This window comes from Brachionichthys hirsutus, chromosome 7, assembly GCF_040956055.1.
Source record: "Brachionichthys hirsutus isolate HB-005 chromosome 7, CSIRO-AGI_Bhir_v1, whole genome shotgun sequence".
Taxonomy (NCBI): Eukaryota; Metazoa; Chordata; class Actinopteri; order Lophiiformes; family Brachionichthyidae; genus Brachionichthys; species Brachionichthys hirsutus.
In genome coordinates, this window is record NC_090903.1 from 1,266,627 (window position 1) to 1,289,028 (window position 22,402).

A 22,402-nucleotide genomic window follows, 5' to 3' on the forward strand; every position below is an offset into this window, starting at 1 on the left:
TGCTGTCTATATCATCATCATCATCATCATCATCATCACCTCGTCAGCATACATAGAATTAATAATCAGGGCGTCACCAAAAATACATCCAGTATTAATGTTGTGTAGGAATTAAAGCAGGGGTTCTCAAATAGTGGGGCGCGGACGATGCCAGGGGGGGGGGGCGCGTATAACCATCTGAGGAGCATGTTTTTCTTTTGCTGGTGTACAAGAGTGTAATTGTACATACACTACTAATATTTCAAAATGTATTTATGTAATTTGATTTAGTTGCCTGGCATTTGTATTTTATTTAATTGCCCTGTATTTTGGTTTAGTCCTCTGCCCTTTTCTTCTCTGGTTTTGGTTTAGTCCTCCGACCTTCTTTGGTTTTCTGGAGGCTCTGCTATAAAAACTCGGGCCCCGCCCCTTCCGCTTCCTCTCATGAACACCTCATGTTGAGGAAGGTAGGCTATTTTAGTATCTGTTGTTATCGTCTATTTTAAAGTTATTTTTATCTTCATTTTAGCATTTATTTGTATCCTATGTTGTGATTAACTATATATTTTACTGTTATGTTTGTCAATTTTGTGTATGTTTCATAGATTGGAGCTGGATGACTTTTGGGGCTAATTTTATTTTATCCTACTTTTATATCCTGCCAGGTATGTTTATTTTCTCATTGTGGCTCTCATGAACACCTCATGTTGAGGAAGATTGGGGCTGGATGACTTTTGGGGATAATTTTATTTTATCCTACTTTTATATCCTGCCAGAAATAAATGGGTGTCGCCCCCCCAAGATCCCACTGTGTCCCGAGTCCACTTTCTCCACCACGACAGAGCAAATAAGACACAACGCAGAAGTAAACCACACTGGTTACACCTGCACCATCCTGGGCCACCTAGAGGAAGTACAAGCGGTGTATCCAGTTCCGGTTCAAAGCCCTGTAAACATATCTGAGAAGCCTGATGGTGGCAGTGGTATTGAGGTCCAGGTAAATGAAGTTACCACCAACACCCAGTCTCAGACTAAGCCATCTCAGTGGGATCCCCCGGTTAAACTTGATCATCTCAGTCCCGACCAGCAAGTAGTGGCCCATGGTGTTAAGCTCACCCCTCACAAGTGTGATGTGTTTAAGAGGCAGGTTTGGTTCCTTGGACGGATGGTGTCAGAGCAGGGGTACACAATGGATCCCGCCGAAATAGCTCCTTTCCAGGCGCTCAAAGAGAAACCTCCAAAAACTGTAGGTGAGCTAAGCCGAGTCATGGGTTTCCTATCATACTACTGGTCGTACATTCCAAATTTCTCTAAGATTGCCATGCCGCTTTACCAGCTCCTAAAACTGCCCCTTGATCAGCCGCCACCACCGATGTGCAGAACAAAGAGTAAAAAGGTTGATGCAAAACACAAAGGGCGACCACCCCCTCGCACACCTATAGAATGGACTGAGAGTTGCCAAGGGATTCTGAACCAGCTCACAGACTGTTTAACAGAGCCACCCATCTTGGGGTATCCAGATTTCACACAGCCATTTATACTCCACTGTGATGCCTCTCAAGATGGCCTAGGAGCCGTATTGTACCAGCACCAAGCAGGCAAACTGAGAGTAATGGCCTACAGCTCACGCACACTCACACCCCCGGAAAAGAACTATCACATGCATTCTGGAAAGCTAGAATTATTAGCTTTGAAGTGGGCGATATGTGAATGCTTTCGTGACTATCTATATTATGCCTCTCATTTTATTGTTTACACAGACAATAACCCCTTAACGTACATTCTCACCACGGCAAAACTAAATGCTACAGGCCACCGCTGGGTAGGGGAACTGGCCGACTTCAATTTCACAATCAGATACAGGCCTGGAAAAAGAAATGCCGATGCAGATGGCCTATCCAGGTTGCCTCTTGATATAAACCAGTACATGGCACAGTGCATGGCTGAGGTGAAACAGGATGTCATGAAAGCAGCTGCTGACAGTGTTTGTTTGCAGAAAAGGAGCACAGGTCCAGAGAACTACATCATCAGTGAGAATGCCATCAGTCTCGTCCAAGATCCTGTGCCCCCACCAGACAAGACTCTCACGCAAGCTGAAATCAGGGCCAGCCAAGAAAAGGACTCTGTCATTGGGCCGGTCCTGCGCTGCAAAATCTGTGAGTACCAACCCAAAGGCCAAGTTTTAAGAAAAGAACCACCAGATGTAAAAATACTATTGAGACAGTGGAAGAAACTCCATTTGAATGAGGATGGTGTCCTTTACCGGCGAGTCAATGATCGAGACCAGCTCCTCCTCCCAAAAGAACATCGCAACACTGTTTTTAGAGAACTGCACAAAGAGATGGGTCACCTTGGGGCAGAAAGGACTTTGGGACTGATAAGAGACAGATTATACTGGCCAAGAATGCAAAAAGATGTGGAACATTTTGTGATGCATGCTTGTGAGTGTCTGAAAAGGAAACGCCCCAATAGAGCAAACAAAGCCCCGCTGACGTCGATTACCACAACTTACCCATTTGAACTTGTGTCAATTGACTTTTTGCATTTGGAGACGTGCAAACATGGGTATGAATATATCCTGGTGGTAATGGATCATTTTACCCGCTTTGCAGAAACATTTGCGACGAAAAACAAGTCAGCGAAGACTGTGGTGGACAAAATCTTTAATCACTTCGCGTTAAAATATGGTTTTCCAGTGAGAATCCACCACGACATGGGCCGAGAATTTGAAAACCAACTGTTTGCTCAGCTTCAGAAAGTCAGTGGTCTCCGTGGCTCCCATACAACACCGTACCATCCGCAGGGGAACGGGCAAGTGGAGCGTTTCAACAGGACCCTGCTCTCCATGTTGAGAACCCTCACGAAGAGTGAAAAAGCGGACTGGAAAGAGTCACTGGCAAAGGTCGTACATGCTTATAACTGCACTAAGAGTGAAGCTACTGGGTTCTCTCCATACTACCTGCTTTTTTGCCGCACTCCGAGACTCCCAATAGACATCCTGTTCAACCTGCCCGACCGGGAACAACAAGGCAGCTACGAAGAGTATGTACAAAAGTGGCGGACGCAGATGAGCGAAGCCTATCAGATTGCGTCAAAAGCAGCGCGGAAAGAAGCTCTAAGGGGCAAACACTACTATGATCAAAAGGCATATGGTGTCCAGCTGTATCCAGGAAACAGAGTACTCCGCAACGTCAGAGAGAGAGGAGGGCCCGGAAAAATCCGCTCATACTGCGAAGATGCTGTGTACGAGATAGTTGCCCAGAAACGTCCTGACCTGCCTGTTTATGAAATAAAACCAGAGCAAGGAGGTAAAAGCCGTACAGTACACAGAAACCTGCTCCTCCCATGTGACAACTGACCTGTTGAAAAACATACCGACAATCAGCAGACCCAACACAAGTACTAACAATGTACTAACCAGGCCCGTGCCCGCTTGGCTTCCAAGATCTGATGAGATTGGGCACTCCCAGGCAGGTATGGCCGTGAGCTGGAGTACCGTATAGAAAACAAAGTAAATATAGATTTGTCACAATTTTAAACAACTTCAGCAACAAAGGCAACTTTCTTTAACCAGACAACGACAACACATTTTTACACAATCAGTCGTCAAGCCCTGAATTCCATGATCGCATTCATCCCAGGTAGATTTTTTTTTCTTTAAATCCAAAATTCTGACCAATTTAAAAGCTCACAGCACCTGGTATTCCAAGTGAGTCTCCCGCACATGTACTAACCAGGCCCGTGCCCGCTTGGCTTCCAAGATCTGATGAGATTGGGCACCCCCAGGCAGGTACGGCCGCGAGCTGAACGGCTGTGTAGAAAACATGGTATTTATAGATTTATCACAATTTTCAACAACTTCAGCAACAAATGCAACTTTCTTTAACCAGACAACTAAAACACATTTTTATACAATCAGTCATCAAGTCCTGAATTCCATGATCGCATTCATCCCAGGTGGTTTTTTTTTTTTAAATCCAAAATTCTGACCAATTTAAAAGCTCACAGCACCTGGTATTCCAAGTGAGTCTCCTGCACATGTTCTAACCAGGCCCACACCCGCCTGGCTTCCAAGATCTGATGAGATTGGACACTCCCAGGCAGGTATGGCCGTGAGCTGGAGTACGTTATAGAAAACATAGTATATATAGATTTGTCACAATTTTAAACAACTTCAGCAACAAAGGCAACTTTCTTTAACCAGACAACTAAAACACATTTTTCTACAATCAGTCGTCAAGTCCTGAATTCCATGATCGCACTCATCCCAGGTAGATTTTTTTTTTTAAATCCAAAATTCTGACCAATTTAAAAGCTCACAGCACCTGGTATTCCAAGTGAGTCTCCTGCACATGTACCAGCCAGGCCCGCGCCTGCTTGGCTTCCAAGATCTGACGAGATTGGGCACTCCCAGGCAGGTATGGCCGTGAGCTGGGGTACGGTATAGAAAACATAGTATATATAGATTTGTCACAATTTTAAACAACTTCAGCAACAAAGGCAACTTTCTTTAACCAGACAACTAAAACACATTTTTCTACAATCAGTCGTCAAGTCCTGAATTCCATGATCGCATTCATCCCAGGTAGATTTTTTTTCTGTCAATTCAAAATTCTGACCAATTTAAAAGCTCACAGCACCTGGTATTCCAAGTGAGTCTCCTGCACATGTACTAACCAGGCCCGTGCCTGCTTGGCTTCCAAGACCTGACGAGATTGGGCACTCCCAGGCAGGTATGGCCGTGAGCTGGGGTACGGTATAGAAAACATAGTATATATAGATTTGTCACAATTTTAAACAACTTCAGCAACAAAGGCAACTTTCTTTAACCAGACAACTAAAACACATTTTTCTACAATCAGTCATCAAGTCCTGAACTCCATGATCGCATTCATCCCAGGTAGATTTTTTTTCTGTCAATTCAAAATTCTGACCAATTTAAAAGCTCACAGCACCTGGTATTCCAAGTGAGTCTCCTGCACATGTACTAACCAGGCCCGTGCCTGCTTGGCTTCCAAGATCTGACGAGATTGGGCACTCCCAGGCAGGTATGGCCGTGAGCTGGAGTACGGTATAGAAAACATAGTATATATAGATTTGTCACAATTTTAAACAACTTCAGCAACAAAGGCAACTTTCTTTTACCAGACAACTAAAACACATTTTTCTACAATCAGTCGTCAAGTCCTGAATTCCATGATCGCATTCATCCCAGGTAGATTTTCTTTCTGTCAATTCAAAATTCTGACCAATTTAAAAGCTCACAGCACCTGGTATCCCAAGTGAGCCTCCTGCACATGTACTAACCAGGCCCGTGCCTGCTAGGCTTCCAAGATCTGATGAGATTGGGCACTCCCAGGCAGGTATGGCCGTGAGCTAGAGCACGGCATAGAAAACATAGTATATATAGATTTGTCACAATTTTAAACAACTTCAGCAACAAAGGCAACTTTCTTTAACCAGACAACGACAACACATTTTTCTACAATCAGTCGTCAAGTCCTGAATTCCATGATCGCATTCATCCCAGGTAGATTTTTGACCAATTTAAAAGCTCACAGCACCTGGCATTCCAAGTGAGTCTCCCGCACATGTACTAACCAGGCCCGTGCCTGCTTGGCTTCCAAGATCTGACGAGATTGGGCACTCCCAGGCAGGTATGGCCGTGAGCTGGAGTACGGTATAGAAAACATAGTATATATAGATTTGTCACAATTTTAAACAACTTCAGCAACAAAGGCAACTTTCTTTTACCAGACAACTAAAACACATTTTTCTACAATCAGTCGTCAAGTCCTGAATTCCATGATCGCATTCATCCCAGGTAGATTTTCTTTCTGTCAATTCAAAATTCTGACCAATTTAAAAGCTCACAGCACCTGGTATCCCAAGTGAGCCTCCTGCACATGTACTAACCAGGCCCGTGCCTGCTAGGCTTCCAAGATCTGATGAGATTGGGCACTCCCAGGCAGGTATGGCCGTGAGCTAGAGCACGGCATAGAAAACATAGTATATATAGATTTGTCACAATTTTAAACAACTTCAGCAACAAAGGCAACTTTCTTTAACCAGACAACGACAACACATTTTTCTACAATCAGTCGTCAAGTCCTGAATTCCATGATCGCATTCATCCCAGGTAGATTTTTGACCAATTTAAAAGCTCACAGCACCTGGCATTCCAAGTGAGTCTCCCGCACATGTACTAACCAGGCCCGTGCCTGCTTGGCTTCCAAGATCTGATGAGATTGGGCACTCCCAGGCAGGTATGGCCGTGAGCCGGAGTACAGTATAGAAACATAGTATATATAGATTTGTCACAATTTTAAACAACTTCAGCAACAAAGGCAACTTTCTTTAACCAGACAACTAAAACACATTTTTCTACAATCAGTCGTCAAGTCCTGAATTCCATGATTGTATTCATCCCAGGAAGATTTTTTTCTTTAAATTCAAAATTCTGACCAATTTAAAAGCTCACAGCACCTGGTATCCCAAGTGAGTCTCCCGCACATGTACTAACCAGGCCCGTGCCTGCTTGGCTTCCAAGATCTGATGAGATTGGGCACTGCCAGGCAGGTATGGCCGCAAGCCGGAGTACGGTATAGAAAACATAGTATATATAGATTTGTCACAATTTTAAACAACTTCAGCAACAAAGTCAACTTTCTTTAACCAGACAACTAAAACACATTTTTCTACAATCAGTCGTCAAGTCCTGAATTCCATGATCGCATTCATCCCAGGTAGATTTTTTTTCTGTCAATTCAAAATTCTGACCAATTTAAAAGCTCACAGCACCTGGTATTCCAGGTGAGTCTCCTGCGCATGTACTAACCAGGCCCGTGCCTGCTTGGCTTCCAAGACCTGATGAGATTGGGCACTCCCAGGTAGGTATGGCCGTGAGCTAGAGGGCGTCATAGAAAACATAGTATATATAGATTTGTCACAATTTTAAACAACTTCAGCAACAAAGGCAACTTTCTTTAACCAGACAACGACAACACATTTTTATACAATCAGTTGTCAAGTCTTGAATTCCATGATCGCATTCATCCCAGGTAGATTTTTTTTCTTTAAATCCAAAATTCTGACCAATTTAAAAGCTCACAGCACCTGGTATCCCAAGTGAGTCTCCTGCACATGTACTAACCAGGCCCATGCCTGCTTGGCTTCCAAGACCTGATGAGATTGGGCACTCCCAGGTAGGTATGGCCGTGAGCTTGAGGGCGTCATAGAAAACATAGTATATATAGATTTGTCACAATTTTAAACAACTTCAGCAACAAAGGCAACTTTCTTTAACCAGACAACGACAACACATTTTTATACAATTAGTCGTCAAGTCCTGAATTCCATGATCGCATTCATCCCAGGTAGATTTTTTTTCTGTCAATTCAAAATTCTGACCAATTTAAAAGCTCACAGCACCTGGTATTCCAAGTGAGTCTCCTGCGCATGTACTAACCAGGCCCATGCCTGCTTGGCTTCCAAGATCTGATGAGATTGGGCACTCCCAGGCAGGTATGGCCGTGAGCCGGAGCACAGTATAGAAAACATAGTATATATAGATTTGTCACAATTTTAAACAACTTCAGCAACAAAGGCAACTTTCTTTAACCAGACAACTAAAACACATTTTTCTACAATCAGTCGTCAAGTCCTGAATTCCATGATCGCATTCATCCCAGGTAGATTTTTTTCTTTAAATCCAAAATTCTGACCAATTTAAAAGCTTGCAGCACCTGGTATTCCAAGTGAGTCTCCTGCACATGTACCAACCAGGCACATGCCCGCTTGGCTTCCAAGATCTGATGAGATTGGGTACTCCCAGGCAGGTATGGCCGTGAGCCGGAGCACAGTATAGAAAACATAGTATATATAGATTTGTCACAATTTTAAACAACTTCAGCAACAAAGGCAACTTTCTTTAACCAGACAACTAAAACACATTTTTCTACAATCAGTCGTCAAGTCCTGAATTCCATGATCGCATTCATCCCAGGTAGATTTTTTTCTTTAAATTCAAAATTCTGACCAATTTAAAAGCTCACAGCACCTGGTATTCCAAGTGAGTCTCCTGCACATGTACTAACCAGGCCCGTGCCTGCTTGGCTTCCAAGATCTGACGAGATTGGGCACTCCCAGGCAGGTATGGCCGTGAGCTGGAGTACGGTATAGAAAACATAGTATATATAGATTTGTCACAATTTTAAACAACTTCAGCAACAAAGGCAACTTTCTTTTACCAGACAACTAAAACACATTTTTCTACAATCAGTCGTCAAGTCCTGAATTCCATGATCGCATTCATCCCAGGTAGATTTTTTTTCTGTCAATTCAAAATTCTGACCAATTTAAAAGCTCGCAGCACCTGGTATCCCAAGTGAGCCTCCTGCACATGTACTAACCAGGCCCGTGCCTGCTAGGCTTCCAAGATCTGATGAGATTGGGCACTCCCAGGCAGGTATGGCCGTGAGCTAGAGCACGGCATAGAAAACATAGTATATATAGATTTGTCACAATTTTAAACAACTTCAGCAACAAAGGCAACTTTCTTTAACCAGACAACGACAACACATTTTTCTACAATCAGTCGTCAAGTCCTGAATTCCATGATCGCATTCATCCCAGGTGGATTTTTGACCAATTTAAAAGCTCACAGCACCTGGCATTCCAAGTGAGTCTCCCGCACATGTACTAACCAGGCCCGTGCCTGCTTGGCTTCCAAGATCTGATGAGATTGGGCACTCCCAGGCAGGTATGGCCGTGAGCCGGAGTACAGTATAGAAACATAGTATATATAGATTTATCACAATTTTAAACAACTTCAGCAACAAAGGCAACTTTCTTTAACCAGACAACTAAAACACATTTTTCTACAATCAGTCATCAAGTCCTGAATTCCATGATTGCATTCATCCCAGGAAGATTTTTTTCTTTAAATTCAAAATTCTGACCAATTTAAAAGCTCACAGCACCTGGTATTCCAAGTGAGTCTCCCGCACATGTACTAACCAGGCCCGTGCCTGCTTGGCTTCCAAGATCTGATGAGATTGGGCACTCCCAGGCAGGTATGGCCGCAAGCTGGAGTACAGTATAGAAAACATAGTATATATAGATTTGTCACAATTTTAAACAACTTCAGCAACAAAGGCAACTTTCTTTAACCAGACAACTAAAACACATTTTTCTACAATCAGTCGTCAAGTCCTGAATTCCATGATCGCATTCATCCCAGGTAGATTTTTTTTCTGTCAATTCAAAATTCTGACCAATTTAAAAGCTCACAGCACCTGGTATTCCAGGTGAGTCTCCTGCGCATGTACTAACCAGGCCCGTGCCTGCTTGGCTTCCAAGATCTGATGAGATTGGGCACTCCCAGGCAGGTATGGCCGTGAGCTAGAGGGCGTCATAGAAAACATAGTATATATAGATTTGTCACAATTTTAAACAACTTCAGCAACAAAGGCAACTTTCTTTAACCAGACAACAACAACACATTTTTATACAATTAGTCGTCAAGTCCTGAATTCCATGATCGCATTCATCCCAGGTAGATTTTTTTTCTGTCAATTCAAAATTCTGACCAATTTAAAAGCTCACAGCACCTGGTATTCCAAGTGAGTCTCCTGCGCATGTACTAACCAGGCCCATGCCTGCTTGGCTTCCAAGATCTGATGAGATTGGGCACTCCCAGGCAGGTATGGCCGTGAGCCGGAGCACAGCATAGAAAACATAGTATATATAGATTTGTCACAATTTTAAACAACTTCAGCAACAAAGGCAACTTTCTTTAACCAGACAACTAAAACACATTTTTCTACAATCAGTCGTCAAGTCCTGAATTCCATGATCGCATTCATCCCAGGTAGATTTTTTTCTTTAAATCCAAAATTCTGACCAATTTAAAAGCTTGCAGCACCTGGTATTCCAAGTGAGTCTCCTGCACATGTACCAACCAGGCACATGCCCGCTTGGCTTCCAAGATCTGATGAGATTGGGTACTCCCAGGCAGGTATGGCCGTGAGCCGGAGCACAGTATAGAAAACATAGTATATATAGATTTGTCACAATTTTAAACAACTTCAGCAACAAAGGCAACTTTCTTTAACCAGACAACTAAAACACATTTTTCTACAATCAGTCGTCAAGTCCTGAATTCCATGATCGCATTCATCCCAGGTAGATTTTTTTCTTTAAATTCAAAATTCTGACCAATTTAAAAGCTCACAGCACCTGGTATTCCAAGTGAGTCTCCCGCACATGTACTAACCAGGCCCGTGCCCGCTTGGCTTCCAAGATCTGATGAGATTGGGCACTCCCAGGCAGGTATGGCCGTGAGCTGGAGTACAGTATAGAAAACATAGTATATATAGATTTGTCACAATTTTAAACAACTTCAGCAACAAAGGCAACTTTCTTTAACCAGACAACTAAAACACATTTTTCTACAATAAGTTGTCAAGTCCTGAATTCCATGATCGCATTCATCCCAGGAAGATTTTTTCCTTTAAATTCAAAATTCTGACCAATTTAAAAGCTCACAGCACCTGGTATTCCAAGTGAGTCTCCTGCACATGTACTAACCAGGCCCGTGCCTGCTTGGCTTCCAAGATCTGATGAGATTGGGCACTCCCAGGCAGGTATGGCCGTGAGCTAGAGCACATCATAGAAAACATAGTATATATAGATTTGTCACAATTTTAAACAACTTCAGCAACAAAGGCAACTTTCTTTAACAAGACAAGTACAACACATTTTTATACAATCAGTCGTCAAGTCCTGAATTCCATGATCACATTCATCCCAGGTAGATTTTTTTTCTTTAAATTCAAAATTCTGACCAATTTAAAAGCTCGCAGCACCCGGTATTCCAAGTGAGTCTCCTGCACATGCACTAACCAGGCCCATGCCCGCTTGGCTTCCAAGATTTGATGAGATTGGGCACTCCCAGGCAGGTATGGCCGTGAGCTGGAGTACAGTATAGAAAACATAGTATATATAGATTTGTCACAATTTTAAACAACTTCAGCAACAAAGGCAACTTTCTTTAACCAGACACCTAAAACACATTTTTCTACAATCAGTTGTCAAGTCCTGAATTCCATGATCGCATTCATCCCAGGAAGATTTTTTTCTTTAAATTCAAAATTCTGACCAATTTAAAAGCTCACAGCACCTGGTATTCCAAGTGAGTCTCCTGCACATGTACTAACCAGGCCCGTGCCTGCTTGGCTTCCAAGATCTGGCGAGATTGGGCACTCTCAGGCGGGTATGGCCGTGAGCTGGAGTACAGTATAGAAAACATAGTATATATAGATTTGTCACAATTTTAAACAACTTCAGCAACAAAGGCAACTTTCTTTAAGCAGACAACTAAAACACATTTTTCTACAATCAGTCGTCAAGTCCTGAATTCCATGATTGCATTCATCCCAGGAAGATTTTTTTCTTTAAATTCAAAATTCTGACCAATTTAAAAGCTCACAGCACCTGGTATTCCAAGTGAGTCTCCCGCACATGTACTAACCAGGCCCGTGCCTGCTTGGCTTCCAAGATCTGATGAGATTGGGCACTCCCAGGCAGGTGTGGCCGTGAGCCGGAGTACAGTATAGAAACATAGTATATATAGATTTGTCACAATTTTAAACAACTTCAGCAACAAAGGCAACTTTCTTTAACCAGACAACTAAAACACATTTTTCTACAATCAGTTGTCAAGTCCTGAATTCCATGATCGCATTCATCCCAGGAAGATTTTTTTCTTTAAATTCAAAATTCTGACCAATTTAAAAGCTCACAGCACCTGGTATTCCAAGTGAGTCTCCTGCACATGTACCAACCAGGCACATGCCCGCTTGGCTTCCAAGATCTGATGAGATTGGGTACTCCCAGGCAGGTATGGCCGTGAGCCGGAGCACAGTATAGAAAACATAGTATATATAGATTTGTCACAATTTTAAACAACTTCAGCAACAAAGGCAACTTTCTTTAACCAGACAACTAAAACACATTTTTCTACAATCAGTCGTCAAGTCCTGAATTCCATGATCGCATTCATCCCAGGTAGATTTTTTTTCTGTCAATTCAAAATTCTGACCAATTTAAAAGCTCACAGCACCTGGTATTCCAGGTGAGTCTCCTGCGCATGTACTAACCAGGCCCGTGCCTGCCTGGCTTCCAAGATCTGACGAGATTGGGCACTCACAGGCAGGTATGGCTGTGAGCTGGAGTACAGTATAGAAAACATAGTATATATAGATTTGTCACAATTTTAAACAACTTCAGCAACAAAGGCAACTTTCTTTAACCAGACAACGACAACACATTTTTATACAATCAGTTGTCAAGTCTTGAATTCCATGATCGCATTCATCCCAGGTAGATTTTTTTTCTTTAAATCCAAAATTCTGACCAATTTAAAAGCTCACAGCACCTGGTATCCCAAGTGAGTCTCCTGCACATGTACTAACCAGGCCCATGCCTGCTTGGCTTCCAAGACCTGATGAGATTGGGCACTCCCAGGTAGGTATGGCCGTGAGCTAGAAGGCGTCATAGAAAACATAGTATATATAGATTTGTCACAATTTTAAACAACTTCAGCAACAAAGGCAACTTTCTTTAACCAGACAACGACAACACATTTTTATACAATTAGTCGTCAAGTCCTGAATTCCATGATCGCATTCATCCCAGGTAGATTTTTTTTCTGTCAATTCAAAATTCTGACCAATTTAAAAGCTCACAGCACCTGGTATTCCAAGTGAGTCTCCCACACATGTACTAACCAGGCCCGTGCCCGCTTGGCTTCCAAGATCTGATGAGATTGGGCACTCCCAGGCAGGTATGGCCGTGAGCTGGAGTACAGTATAGAAAACATAGTATATATAGATTTGTCACAATTTTAAACAACTTCAGCAACAAAGGCAACTTTCTTTAACCAGACAACTAAAACACATTTTTCTACAATCAGTTGTCAAGTCCTGAATTCCATGATCGCATTCATCCCAGGAAGATTTTTTCCTTTAAATTCAAAATTCTGACCAATTTAAAAGCTCACAGCACCTGGTATTCCAAGTGAGTCTCCTGCACATGTACTAACCAGGCCCGTGCCTGCTTGGCTTCCAAGATCTGGCGAGATTGGGCACTCCCAGGCAGGTATGGCCATGAGCTAGAGCACATCATAGAAAACATAGTATATATAGATTTGTCACAATTTTAAACAACTTCAGCAACAAAGGCAACTTTCTTTAACCAGACAACTAAAACACATTTTTCTACAATCAGTCATCAAGTCCTAAACTCCATGATCGCATTCATCCCAGGTAGATTTTTTTTCTGTCAATTCAAAATTCTGACCAATTTAAAAGCTCACAGCACCTGGTATTCCAAGTGAGTCTCCTGCACATGTACTAACCAGGCCCGTGCCTGCTTGGCTTCCAAGATCTGACGAGATTGGGCACTCCCAGGCAGGTATGGCCGTGAGCTGGAGTACGGTATAGAAAACATAGTATATATAGATTTGTCACAATTTTAAACAACTTCAGCAACAAAGGCAACTTTCTTTTACCAGACAACTAAAACACATTTTTCTACAATCAGTCGTCAAGTCCTGAATTCCATGATCGCATTCATCCCAGGTAGATTTTTTTTCTGTCAATTCAAAATTCTGACCAATTTAAAAGCTCGCAGCACCTGGTATCCCAAGTGAGCCTCCTGCACATGTACTAACCAGGCCCGTGCCTGCTCGGCTTCCAAGATCTGATGAGATTGGGCACTCCCAGGCAGGTATGGCCGTGAGCTAGAGCACGGCATAGAAAACATAGTATATATAGATTTGTCACAATTCTAAACAACTTCAGCAACAAAGGCAACTTTCTTTAACCAGACAACGACAACACATTTTTCTACAATCAGTCGTCAAGTCCTGAATTCCATGATCGCATTCATCCCAGGTGGATTTTTGACCAATTTAAAAGCTCACAGCACCTGGCATTCCAAGTGAGTCTCCCGCACATGTACTAACCAGGCCCGTGCCTGCTTGGCTTCCAAGATCTGATGAGATTGGGCACTCCCAGGCAGGTATGGCCGTGAGCCGGAGTACAGTATAGAAACATAGTATATATAGATTTATCACAATTTTAAACAACTTCAGCAACAAAGGCAACTTTCTTTAACCAGACAACTAAAACACATTTTTCTACAATCAGTCGTCAAGTCCTGAATTCCATGATTGCATTCATCCCAGGAAGATTTTTTTCTTTAAATTCAAAATTCTGACCAATTTAAAAGCTCACAGCACCTGGTATTCCAAGTGAGTCTCCCGCACATGTACTAACCAGGCCCGTGCCTGCTTGGCTTCCAAGATCTGATGAGATTGGGCACTCCCAGGCAGGTATGGCCGCAAGCTGGAGTACAGTATAGAAAACATAGTATATATAGATTTGTCACAATTTTAAACAACTTCAGCAACAAAGGCAACTTTCTTTAACCAGACAACTAAAACACATTTTTCTACAATCAGTCGTCAAGTCCTGAATTCCATGATCGCATTCATCCCAGGTAGATTTTTTTTCTGTCAATTCAAAATTCTGACCAATTTAAAAGCTCACAGCACCTGGTATTCCAGGTGAGTCTCCTGCGCATGTACTAACCAGGCCCGTGCCTGCTTGGCTTCCAAGATCTGATGAGATTGGGCACTCCCAGGCAGGTATGGCCGTGAGCTAGAGGGCGTCATAGAAAACATAGTATATATAGATTTGTCACAATTTTAAACAACTTCAGCAACAAAGGCAACTTTCTTTAACCAGACAACAACAACACATTTTTATACAATTAGTCGTCAAGTCCTGAATTCCATGATCGCATTCATCCCAGGTAGATTTTTTTTCTGTCAATTCAAAATTCTGACCAATTTAAAAGCTCACAGCACCTGGTATTCCAAGTGAGTCTCCTGCGCATGTACTAACCAGGCCCATGCCTGCTTGGCTTCCAAGATCTGATGAGATTGGGCACTCCCAGGCAGGTATGGCCGTGAGCCAGAGCACAGCATAGAAAACATAGTATATATAGATTTGTCACAATTTTAAACAACTTCAGCAACAAAGGCAACTTTCTTTAACCAGACAACTAAAACACATTTTTCTACAATCAGTCGTCAAGTCCTGAATTCCATGATCGCATTCATCCCAGGTAGATTTTTTTCTTTAAATCCAAAATTCTGACCAATTTAAAAGCTTGCAGCACCTGGTATTCCAAGTGAGTCTCCTGCACATGTACCAACCAGGCACATGCCCGCTTGGCTTCCAAGATCTGATGAGATTGGGTACTCCCAGGCAGGTATGGCCGTGAGCCGGAGCACAGTATAGAAAACATAGTATATATAGATTTGTCACAATTTTAAACAACTTCAGCAACAAAGGCAACTTTCTTTAACCAGACAACTAAAACACATTTTTCTACAATCAGTCGTCAAGTCCTGAATTCCATGATCGCATTCATCCCAGGTAGATTTTTTTCTTTAAATTCAAAATTCTGACCAATTTAAAAGCTCACAGCACCTGGTATTCCAAGTGAGTCTCCCGCACATGTACTAACCAGGCCCGTGCCCGCTTGGCTTCCAAGATCTGATGAGATTGGGCACTCCCAGGCAGGTATGGCCGTGAGCTGGAGTACAGTATAGAAAACATAGTATATATAGATTTGTCACAATTTTAAACAACTTCAGCAACAAAGGCAACTTTCTTTAACCAGACAACTAAAACACATTTTTCTACAATCAGTTGTCAAGTCCTGAATTCCATGATCGCATTCATCCCAGGAAGATTTTTTCCTTTAAATTCAAAATTCTGACCAATTTAAAAGCTCACAGCACCTGGTATTCCAAGTGAGTCTCCTGCACATGTACTAACCAGGCCCGTGCCTGCTTGGCTTCCAAGATCTGATGAGATTGGGCACTCCCAGGCAGGTATGGCCGTGAGCTAGAGCACATCATAGAAAACATAGTATATATAGATTTGTCACAATTTTAAACAACTTCAGCAACAAAGGCAACTTTCTTTAACAAGACAAGTACAACACATTTTTATACAATCAGTCGTCAAGTCCTGAATTCCATGATCACATTCATCCCAGGTAGATTTTTTTTCTTTAAATTCAAAATTCTGACCAATTTAAAAGCTCGCAGCACCTGGTATTCCAAGTGAGTCTCCTGCACATGCACTAACCAGGCCCATGCCTGCTTGGCTTCCAAGATTTGATGAGATTGGGCACTCCCAGGCAGGTATGGCCGTGAGCTGGAGTACAGTATAGAAAACATAGTATATATAGATTTGTCACAATTTTAAACAACTTCAGCAACAAAGGCAACTTTCTTTAACCAGACACCTAAAACACATTTTTCTACAATCAGTTGTCAAGTCCTGAATTCCATGATCGCATTCATCCCAGGAAGATTTTTTTCTTTAAATTCAAAATTCTGACCAATTTAAAAGCTCACAGCACCTGGTATTCCAAGTGAGTCTCCTGCACATGTACTAACCAGGCCCGTGCCTGCTTGGCTTCCAAGATCTGGCGAGATTGGGCACTCTCAGGCGGGTATGGCCGTGAGCTGGAGTACAGTATAGAAAACATAGTATATATAGATTTGTCACAATTTTAAACAACTTCAGCAACAAAGGCAACTTTCTTTAAGCAGACAACTAAAACACATTTTTCTACAATCAGTCGTCAAGTCCTGAATTCCATGATTGCATTCATCCCAGGAAGATTTTTTTCTTTAAATTCAAAATTCTGACCAATTTAAAAGCTCACAGCACCTGGTATTCCAAGTGAGTCTCCCACACATGTACTAACCAGGCCCGTGCCTGCTTGGCTTCCAAGATCTGATGAGATTGGGCACTCCCAGGCAGGTGTGGCCGTGAGCCGGAGTACAGTATAGAAACATAGTATATATAGATTTGTCACAATTTTAAACAACTTCAGCAACAAAGGCAACTTTCTTTAACCAGACAACTAAAACACATTTTTCTACAATCAGTTGTCAAGTCCTGAATTCCATGATCGCATTCATCCCAGGAAGATTTTTTTCTTTAAATTCAAAATTCTGACCAATTTAAAAGCTCACAGCACCTGGTATTCCAAGTGAGTCTCCTGCACATGTACCAACCAGGCACATGCCCGCTTGGCTTCCAAGATCTGATGAGATTGGGTACTCCCAGGCAGGTATGGCCGTGAGCCGGAGCACAGTATAGAAAACATAGTATATATAGATTTGTCACAATTTTAAACAACTTCAGCAACAAAGGCAACTTTCTTTAACCAGACAACTAAAACACATTTTTCTACAATCAGTCGTCAAGTCCTGAATTCCATGATCGCATTCATCCCAGGTAGATTTTTTTCTTTAAATTCAAAATTCTGACCAATTTAAAAGCTCACAGCACCTGGTATTCCAAGTGAGTCTCCCGCACATGTACTAACCAGGCCCGTGCCCGCTTGGCTTCCAAGATCTGATGAGATTGGGCACTCCCAGGCAGGTATGGCCGTGAGCTGGAGTACAGTATAGAAAACATAGTATATATAGATTTGTCACAATTTTAAACAACTTCAGCAACAAAGGCAACTTTCTTTAACCAGACAACTAAAACACATTTTTCTACAATCAGTTGTCAAGTCCTGAATTCCATGATCGCATTCATCCCAGGAAGATTTTTTCCTTTAAATTCAAAATTCTGACCAATTTAAAAGCTCACAGCACCTGGTATTCCAAGTGAGTCTCCTGCACATGTACTAACCAGGCCCGTGCCTGCTTGGCTTCCAAGATCTGATGAGATTGGGCACTCCCAGGCAGGTATGGCCGTGAGCTAGAGCACACCATAGAAAACATAGTATATATAGATTTGTCACAATTTTAAACAACTTCAGCAACAAAGGCAACTTTCTTTAACAAGACAAGTACAACACATTTTTATACAATCAGTCGTCAAGTCCTGAATTCCATGATCACATTCATCCCAGGTAGATTTTTATTCTTTAAATTCAAAATTCTGACCAATTTAAAAGCTCGCAGCACCTGGTATTCCAAGTGAGTCTCCTGCACATGCACTAACCAGGCCCATGCCTGCTTGGCTTCCAAGATTTGATGAGATTGGGCACTCCCAGGCAGGTATGGCCGTGAGCTGGAGTACAGTATAGAAAACATAGTATATATAGATTTGTCACAATTTTAAACAACTTCAGCAACAAAGGCAACTTTCTTTAACCAGACACCTAAAACACATTTTTCTACAATCAGTTGTCAAGTCCTGAATTCCATGATCGCATTCATCCCAGGAAGATTTTTTTCTTTAAATTCAAAATTCTGACCAATTTAAAAGCTCACAGCACCTGGTATTCCAAGTGAGTCTCCTGCACATGTACTAACCAGGCCCGTGCCTGTTTGGCTTCCAAGATCTGGCGAGATTGGGCACTCTCAGGCGGGTATGGCCGTGAGCTGGAGTACAGTATAGAAAACATAGTATATATAGATTTGTCACAATTTTAAACAACTTCAGCAACAAAGGCAACTTTCTTTAAGCAGACAACTAAAACACATTTTTCTACAATCAGTCGTCAAGTCCTGAATTCCATGATTGCATTCATCCCAGGAAGATTTTTTTCCTTAAATTCAAAATTCTGACCAATTTAAAAGCTCACAGCACCTGGTATTCCAAGTGAGTCTCCCGCACATGTACTAACCAGGCCCGTGCCTGCTTGGCTTCCAAGATCTGATGAGATTGGGCACTCCCAGGCAGGTGTGGCCGTGAGCCGGAGTACAGTATAGAAACATAGTATATATAGATTTGTCACAATTTTAAACAACTTCAGCAACAAAGGCAACTTTCTTTAACCAGACAACTAAAACACATTTTTCTACAATCAGTTGTCAAGTCCTGAATTCCATGATCGCATTCATCCCAGGAAGATTTTTTTCTTTAAATTCAAAATTCTGACCAATTTAAAAGCTCACAGCACCTGGTATTCCAAGTGAGTCTCCTGCACATGTACTAACCAGGCCCATGCCTGCTTGGCTTCCAAGATCTGGCGAGATTGGGCACTCTCAGGCGGGTATGGCCGTGAGCGGGAGTACGGTATAGAAAACATAGTATATATAGATTTGTCACAATTTTAAACAACTTCAGCAACAAAGGCAACTTTCTTTAACCAGACAACTAAAACACATTTTTCTACAATCAGTCGTCAAGTCCTGAATTCCATGATTGCATTCATTCCAGGAAGATTTTTTTCTTTAAATTCAAAATTCTGACCAATTTAAAAGCTCACAGCACCTGGTATTCCAAGTGAGTCTCCCGCACATGTACTAACCAGGCCCGTGCCTACTTGGCTTCCAAGATCTGATGAGATTGGGCACTCCCAGGCAGGTGTGGCCGTGAGCCGGAGTACAGTATAGAAACATAGTATATATAGATTTGTCACAATTTTAAACAACTTCAGCAACAAAGGCAACTTTCTTTAACCAGACAACTAAAACACATTTTTCTACAATCAGTCGTCAAGTCCTGAATTCCATGATTGCATTCAACCCAGGAAGATTTTTTTCTTTAAATTCAAAATTCTGACCAATTTAAAAGCTCACAGCACCTGGTATTCCAAGTGAGTCTCCCACACATGTACTAACCAGGCCCATGCCTGCTTGGCTTCCAAGATCTGATGAGATTGGGCACTCCCAGGCAGGTATGGCCTTGAGCTGGAGTACAGCATAGAAAACATAGTATATATAGATTTGTCACAATTTTAAACAACTTCAGCAACAAAGGCAACTTTCTTTAACCAGACAACTAAAACACATTTTTCTACAATCAGTCGTCAAGTCCTGAATTCCATGATCGCATTCATCCCAGGTAGATTTTTTTTCTGTCAATTCAAAATTCTGACCAATTTAAAAGCTCACAGCACCTGGTATTCCAAGTGAGTCTCCTGCGCACGTACTAACCAGGCCCGCGGCTGCCTGGCTTCCAAGATCTGACGAGATTGGGCACTCCCAGGCAGGTATGGCCGTGAGCTGGAGTACAGTATAGAAAACATAGTATATATAGATTTGTCACAATTTTAAACAACTTCAGCAACAAAGGCAACTTTCTTTAACCAGACAACTAAAACACATTTTTCTACAATCAGTTGTCAAGTCCTGAATTCCATGATCGCATTCATCCCAGGAAGATTTTTTTCTTTTAATTCAAAATTCTGACCAATTTAAAAGCTCACAGCACCTGGTATTCCAAGTGAGTCTCCTGCACATGTACTAACCAGGCCCGTGCCTGATTGGCTTCCAAGATCTGACGAGATTGGGCACTCTCAGGCGGGTATGGCCGTGAGCCAGAGCACAGCATAGAAAACATAGTATATATAGATTTGTCACAATTTTAAACAACTTCAGCAACAAAGGCAACTTTCTTTAACCAGACAACTAAAACACATTTTTCTACAATCAGTCGTCAAGTCCTGAATTCCATGATCGCATTCATCCCAGGTAGATTTTTTTCTTTAAATCCAAAATTCTGACCAATTTAAAAGCTTGCAGCACCTGGTATTCCAAGTGAGTCTCCTGCACATGTACCAACCAGGCACATGCCCGCTTGGCTTCCAAGATCTGATGAGATTGGGTACTCCCAGGCAGGTATGGCCGTGAGCCGGAGCACACCAGTATAGAAAACATAGTATATATAGATTTGTCACAATTTTAAACAACTTCAGCAACAAAGGCAACTTTCTTTAACCAGACAACTAAAACACATTTTTCTACAATCAGTTGTCAAGTCCTGAATTCCATGATCGCATTCATCCCAGGAAGATTTTTTCCTTTAAATTCAAAATTCTGACCAATTTAAAAGCTCACAGCACCTGGTATTCCAAGTGAGTCTCCTGCACATGTACTAACCAGGCCCGTGCCTGCTTGGCTTCCAAGATCTGATGAGATTGGGCACTCCCAGGCAGGTATGGCCGTGAGCTAGAGCACATCATAGAAAACATAGTATATATAGATTTGTCACAATTTTAAACAACTTCAGCAACAAAGGCAACTTTCTTTAACAAGACAAGTACAACACATTTTTATACAATCAGTCGTCAAGTCCTGAATTCCATGATCACATTCATCCCAGGTAGATTTTTTTTCTTTAAATTCAAAATTCTGACCAATTTAAAAGCTCGCAGCACCTGGTATTCCAAGTGAGTCTCCTGCACATGCACTAACCAGGCCCATGCCTGCTTGGCTTCCAAGATTTGATGAGATTGGGCACTCCCAGGCAGGTATGGCCGTGAGCTGGAGTACAGTATAGAAAACATAGTATATATAGATTTGTCACAATTTTAAACAACTTCAGCAACAAAGGCAACTTTCTTTAACCAGACACCTAAAACACATTTTTCTACAATCAGTTGTCAAGTCCTGAATTCCATGATCGCATTCATCCCAGGAAGATTTTTTTCTTTAAATTCAAAATTCTGACCAATTTAAAAGCTCACAGCACCTGGTATTCCAAGTGAGTCTCCTGCACATGTACTAACCAGGCCCGTGCCTGCTTGGCTTCCAAGATCTGGCGAGATTGGGCACTCTCAGGCGGGTATGGCCGTGAGCTGGAGTACAGTATAGAAAACATAGTATATATAGATTTGTCACAATTTTAAACAACTTCAGCAACAAAGGCAACTTTCTTTAAGCAGACAACTAAAACACATTTTTCTACAATCAGTCGTCAAGTCCTGAATTCCATGATTGCATTCATCCCAGGAAGATTTTTTTCTTTAAATTCAAAATTCTGACCAATTTAAAAGCTCACAGCACCTGGTATTCCAAGTGAGTCTCCCACACATGTACTAACCAGGCCTGTGCCTGCTTGGCTTCCAAGATCTGATGAGATTGGGCACTCCCAGGCAGGTGTGGCCGTGAGCCGGAGTACAGTATAGAAACATAGTATATATAGATTTGTCACAATTTTAAACAACTTCAGCAACAAAGGCAACTTTCTTTAACCAGACAACTAAAACACATTTTTCTACAATCAGTTGTCAAGTCCTGAATTCCATGATCGCATTCATCCCAGGAAGATTTTTTTCTTTAAATTCAAAATTCTGACCAATTTAAAAGCTCACAGCACCTGGTATTCCAAGTGAGTCTCCTGCACATGTACCAACCAGGCACATGCCCGCTTGGCTTCCAAGATCTGATGAGATTGGGTACTCCCAGGCAGGTATGGCCGTGAGCCGGAGCACAGTATAGAAAACATAGTATATATAGATTTGTCACAATTTTAAACAACTTCAGCAACAAAGGCAACTTTCTTTAACCAGACAACTAAAACACATTTTTCTACAATCAGTCGTCAAGTCCTGAATTCCATGATCGCATTCATCCCAGGTA

The 22,402-nt window shown here is 42.0% G+C and overlaps 59 pseudogenes; all 59 read right to left on the reverse strand.

Moving 5' to 3' along the window:
- Nucleotides 1-3,664: 3,664 nt before the first annotated feature.
- On the reverse strand, nucleotides 3,665-3,783 carry LOC137897105 (5S ribosomal RNA; annotated as a pseudogene).
- Nucleotides 3,784-4,292: 509 nt separating this feature from the next.
- On the reverse strand, nucleotides 4,293-4,411 carry LOC137896621 (5S ribosomal RNA; annotated as a pseudogene).
- Nucleotides 4,412-4,607: 196 nt separating this feature from the next.
- On the reverse strand, nucleotides 4,608-4,726 carry LOC137896340 (5S ribosomal RNA; annotated as a pseudogene).
- Nucleotides 4,727-4,922: 196 nt separating this feature from the next.
- Nucleotides 4,923-5,041, reverse strand: LOC137897084 (5S ribosomal RNA; annotated as a pseudogene).
- Nucleotides 5,042-5,237: 196 nt separating this feature from the next.
- On the reverse strand, nucleotides 5,238-5,356 carry LOC137897255 (5S ribosomal RNA; annotated as a pseudogene).
- A 175-nt stretch (nucleotides 5,357-5,531) lies between these two features.
- Nucleotides 5,532-5,650, reverse strand: LOC137896339 (5S ribosomal RNA; annotated as a pseudogene).
- A 196-nt stretch (nucleotides 5,651-5,846) lies between these two features.
- LOC137897256 (5S ribosomal RNA) lies at nucleotides 5,847-5,965 on the reverse strand (annotated as a pseudogene).
- Nucleotides 5,966-6,140: 175 nt separating this feature from the next.
- Nucleotides 6,141-6,259, reverse strand: LOC137897776 (5S ribosomal RNA; annotated as a pseudogene).
- Nucleotides 6,260-6,453: 194 nt separating this feature from the next.
- On the reverse strand, nucleotides 6,454-6,572 carry LOC137896958 (5S ribosomal RNA; annotated as a pseudogene).
- Nucleotides 6,573-6,768: 196 nt separating this feature from the next.
- Nucleotides 6,769-6,887, reverse strand: LOC137897074 (5S ribosomal RNA; annotated as a pseudogene).
- A 196-nt stretch (nucleotides 6,888-7,083) lies between these two features.
- Nucleotides 7,084-7,202, reverse strand: LOC137897199 (5S ribosomal RNA; annotated as a pseudogene).
- A 196-nt stretch (nucleotides 7,203-7,398) lies between these two features.
- LOC137896557 (5S ribosomal RNA) lies at nucleotides 7,399-7,517 on the reverse strand (annotated as a pseudogene).
- Nucleotides 7,518-7,712: 195 nt separating this feature from the next.
- On the reverse strand, nucleotides 7,713-7,831 carry LOC137897340 (5S ribosomal RNA; annotated as a pseudogene).
- Nucleotides 7,832-8,026: 195 nt separating this feature from the next.
- LOC137897096 (5S ribosomal RNA) lies at nucleotides 8,027-8,145 on the reverse strand (annotated as a pseudogene).
- A 196-nt stretch (nucleotides 8,146-8,341) lies between these two features.
- On the reverse strand, nucleotides 8,342-8,460 carry LOC137897456 (5S ribosomal RNA; annotated as a pseudogene).
- Nucleotides 8,461-8,635: 175 nt separating this feature from the next.
- On the reverse strand, nucleotides 8,636-8,754 carry LOC137897777 (5S ribosomal RNA; annotated as a pseudogene).
- A 194-nt stretch (nucleotides 8,755-8,948) lies between these two features.
- LOC137896413 (5S ribosomal RNA) lies at nucleotides 8,949-9,067 on the reverse strand (annotated as a pseudogene).
- A 196-nt stretch (nucleotides 9,068-9,263) lies between these two features.
- Nucleotides 9,264-9,382, reverse strand: LOC137897539 (5S ribosomal RNA; annotated as a pseudogene).
- Nucleotides 9,383-9,578: 196 nt separating this feature from the next.
- Nucleotides 9,579-9,697, reverse strand: LOC137896675 (5S ribosomal RNA; annotated as a pseudogene).
- A 195-nt stretch (nucleotides 9,698-9,892) lies between these two features.
- Nucleotides 9,893-10,011, reverse strand: LOC137897341 (5S ribosomal RNA; annotated as a pseudogene).
- A 195-nt stretch (nucleotides 10,012-10,206) lies between these two features.
- Nucleotides 10,207-10,325, reverse strand: LOC137897687 (5S ribosomal RNA; annotated as a pseudogene).
- Nucleotides 10,326-10,520: 195 nt separating this feature from the next.
- Nucleotides 10,521-10,639, reverse strand: LOC137897723 (5S ribosomal RNA; annotated as a pseudogene).
- A 196-nt stretch (nucleotides 10,640-10,835) lies between these two features.
- LOC137897410 (5S ribosomal RNA) lies at nucleotides 10,836-10,954 on the reverse strand (annotated as a pseudogene).
- A 195-nt stretch (nucleotides 10,955-11,149) lies between these two features.
- Nucleotides 11,150-11,268, reverse strand: LOC137896635 (5S ribosomal RNA; annotated as a pseudogene).
- A 195-nt stretch (nucleotides 11,269-11,463) lies between these two features.
- Nucleotides 11,464-11,582, reverse strand: LOC137896298 (5S ribosomal RNA; annotated as a pseudogene).
- A 194-nt stretch (nucleotides 11,583-11,776) lies between these two features.
- Nucleotides 11,777-11,895, reverse strand: LOC137896799 (5S ribosomal RNA; annotated as a pseudogene).
- A 196-nt stretch (nucleotides 11,896-12,091) lies between these two features.
- On the reverse strand, nucleotides 12,092-12,210 carry LOC137897072 (5S ribosomal RNA; annotated as a pseudogene).
- A 196-nt stretch (nucleotides 12,211-12,406) lies between these two features.
- On the reverse strand, nucleotides 12,407-12,525 carry LOC137897200 (5S ribosomal RNA; annotated as a pseudogene).
- A 196-nt stretch (nucleotides 12,526-12,721) lies between these two features.
- Nucleotides 12,722-12,840, reverse strand: LOC137897483 (5S ribosomal RNA; annotated as a pseudogene).
- A 195-nt stretch (nucleotides 12,841-13,035) lies between these two features.
- LOC137896768 (5S ribosomal RNA) lies at nucleotides 13,036-13,154 on the reverse strand (annotated as a pseudogene).
- Nucleotides 13,155-13,350: 196 nt separating this feature from the next.
- LOC137897108 (5S ribosomal RNA) lies at nucleotides 13,351-13,469 on the reverse strand (annotated as a pseudogene).
- Nucleotides 13,470-13,665: 196 nt separating this feature from the next.
- On the reverse strand, nucleotides 13,666-13,784 carry LOC137897453 (5S ribosomal RNA; annotated as a pseudogene).
- A 175-nt stretch (nucleotides 13,785-13,959) lies between these two features.
- LOC137897778 (5S ribosomal RNA) lies at nucleotides 13,960-14,078 on the reverse strand (annotated as a pseudogene).
- Nucleotides 14,079-14,272: 194 nt separating this feature from the next.
- LOC137896414 (5S ribosomal RNA) lies at nucleotides 14,273-14,391 on the reverse strand (annotated as a pseudogene).
- A 196-nt stretch (nucleotides 14,392-14,587) lies between these two features.
- Nucleotides 14,588-14,706, reverse strand: LOC137897540 (5S ribosomal RNA; annotated as a pseudogene).
- Nucleotides 14,707-14,902: 196 nt separating this feature from the next.
- On the reverse strand, nucleotides 14,903-15,021 carry LOC137896794 (5S ribosomal RNA; annotated as a pseudogene).
- A 195-nt stretch (nucleotides 15,022-15,216) lies between these two features.
- LOC137897342 (5S ribosomal RNA) lies at nucleotides 15,217-15,335 on the reverse strand (annotated as a pseudogene).
- Nucleotides 15,336-15,530: 195 nt separating this feature from the next.
- Nucleotides 15,531-15,649, reverse strand: LOC137897689 (5S ribosomal RNA; annotated as a pseudogene).
- Nucleotides 15,650-15,844: 195 nt separating this feature from the next.
- Nucleotides 15,845-15,963, reverse strand: LOC137897736 (5S ribosomal RNA; annotated as a pseudogene).
- Nucleotides 15,964-16,159: 196 nt separating this feature from the next.
- Nucleotides 16,160-16,278, reverse strand: LOC137897277 (5S ribosomal RNA; annotated as a pseudogene).
- Nucleotides 16,279-16,473: 195 nt separating this feature from the next.
- On the reverse strand, nucleotides 16,474-16,592 carry LOC137896636 (5S ribosomal RNA; annotated as a pseudogene).
- A 195-nt stretch (nucleotides 16,593-16,787) lies between these two features.
- On the reverse strand, nucleotides 16,788-16,906 carry LOC137896764 (5S ribosomal RNA; annotated as a pseudogene).
- A 194-nt stretch (nucleotides 16,907-17,100) lies between these two features.
- Nucleotides 17,101-17,219, reverse strand: LOC137896801 (5S ribosomal RNA; annotated as a pseudogene).
- A 195-nt stretch (nucleotides 17,220-17,414) lies between these two features.
- Nucleotides 17,415-17,533, reverse strand: LOC137897690 (5S ribosomal RNA; annotated as a pseudogene).
- A 195-nt stretch (nucleotides 17,534-17,728) lies between these two features.
- Nucleotides 17,729-17,847, reverse strand: LOC137897748 (5S ribosomal RNA; annotated as a pseudogene).
- Nucleotides 17,848-18,043: 196 nt separating this feature from the next.
- Nucleotides 18,044-18,162, reverse strand: LOC137897278 (5S ribosomal RNA; annotated as a pseudogene).
- Nucleotides 18,163-18,357: 195 nt separating this feature from the next.
- On the reverse strand, nucleotides 18,358-18,476 carry LOC137896877 (5S ribosomal RNA; annotated as a pseudogene).
- Nucleotides 18,477-18,671: 195 nt separating this feature from the next.
- Nucleotides 18,672-18,790, reverse strand: LOC137896299 (5S ribosomal RNA; annotated as a pseudogene).
- A 194-nt stretch (nucleotides 18,791-18,984) lies between these two features.
- Nucleotides 18,985-19,103, reverse strand: LOC137896501 (5S ribosomal RNA; annotated as a pseudogene).
- Nucleotides 19,104-19,298: 195 nt separating this feature from the next.
- Nucleotides 19,299-19,417, reverse strand: LOC137896741 (5S ribosomal RNA; annotated as a pseudogene).
- A 194-nt stretch (nucleotides 19,418-19,611) lies between these two features.
- On the reverse strand, nucleotides 19,612-19,730 carry LOC137897715 (5S ribosomal RNA; annotated as a pseudogene).
- A 196-nt stretch (nucleotides 19,731-19,926) lies between these two features.
- On the reverse strand, nucleotides 19,927-20,045 carry LOC137897223 (5S ribosomal RNA; annotated as a pseudogene).
- Nucleotides 20,046-20,240: 195 nt separating this feature from the next.
- LOC137896556 (5S ribosomal RNA) lies at nucleotides 20,241-20,359 on the reverse strand (annotated as a pseudogene).
- Nucleotides 20,360-20,554: 195 nt separating this feature from the next.
- LOC137897343 (5S ribosomal RNA) lies at nucleotides 20,555-20,673 on the reverse strand (annotated as a pseudogene).
- A 198-nt stretch (nucleotides 20,674-20,871) lies between these two features.
- Nucleotides 20,872-20,990, reverse strand: LOC137897759 (5S ribosomal RNA; annotated as a pseudogene).
- Nucleotides 20,991-21,186: 196 nt separating this feature from the next.
- On the reverse strand, nucleotides 21,187-21,305 carry LOC137897279 (5S ribosomal RNA; annotated as a pseudogene).
- Nucleotides 21,306-21,500: 195 nt separating this feature from the next.
- LOC137896637 (5S ribosomal RNA) lies at nucleotides 21,501-21,619 on the reverse strand (annotated as a pseudogene).
- A 195-nt stretch (nucleotides 21,620-21,814) lies between these two features.
- LOC137896530 (5S ribosomal RNA) lies at nucleotides 21,815-21,933 on the reverse strand (annotated as a pseudogene).
- A 194-nt stretch (nucleotides 21,934-22,127) lies between these two features.
- On the reverse strand, nucleotides 22,128-22,246 carry LOC137896802 (5S ribosomal RNA; annotated as a pseudogene).
- Nucleotides 22,247-22,402: the final 156 nt, after the last annotated feature.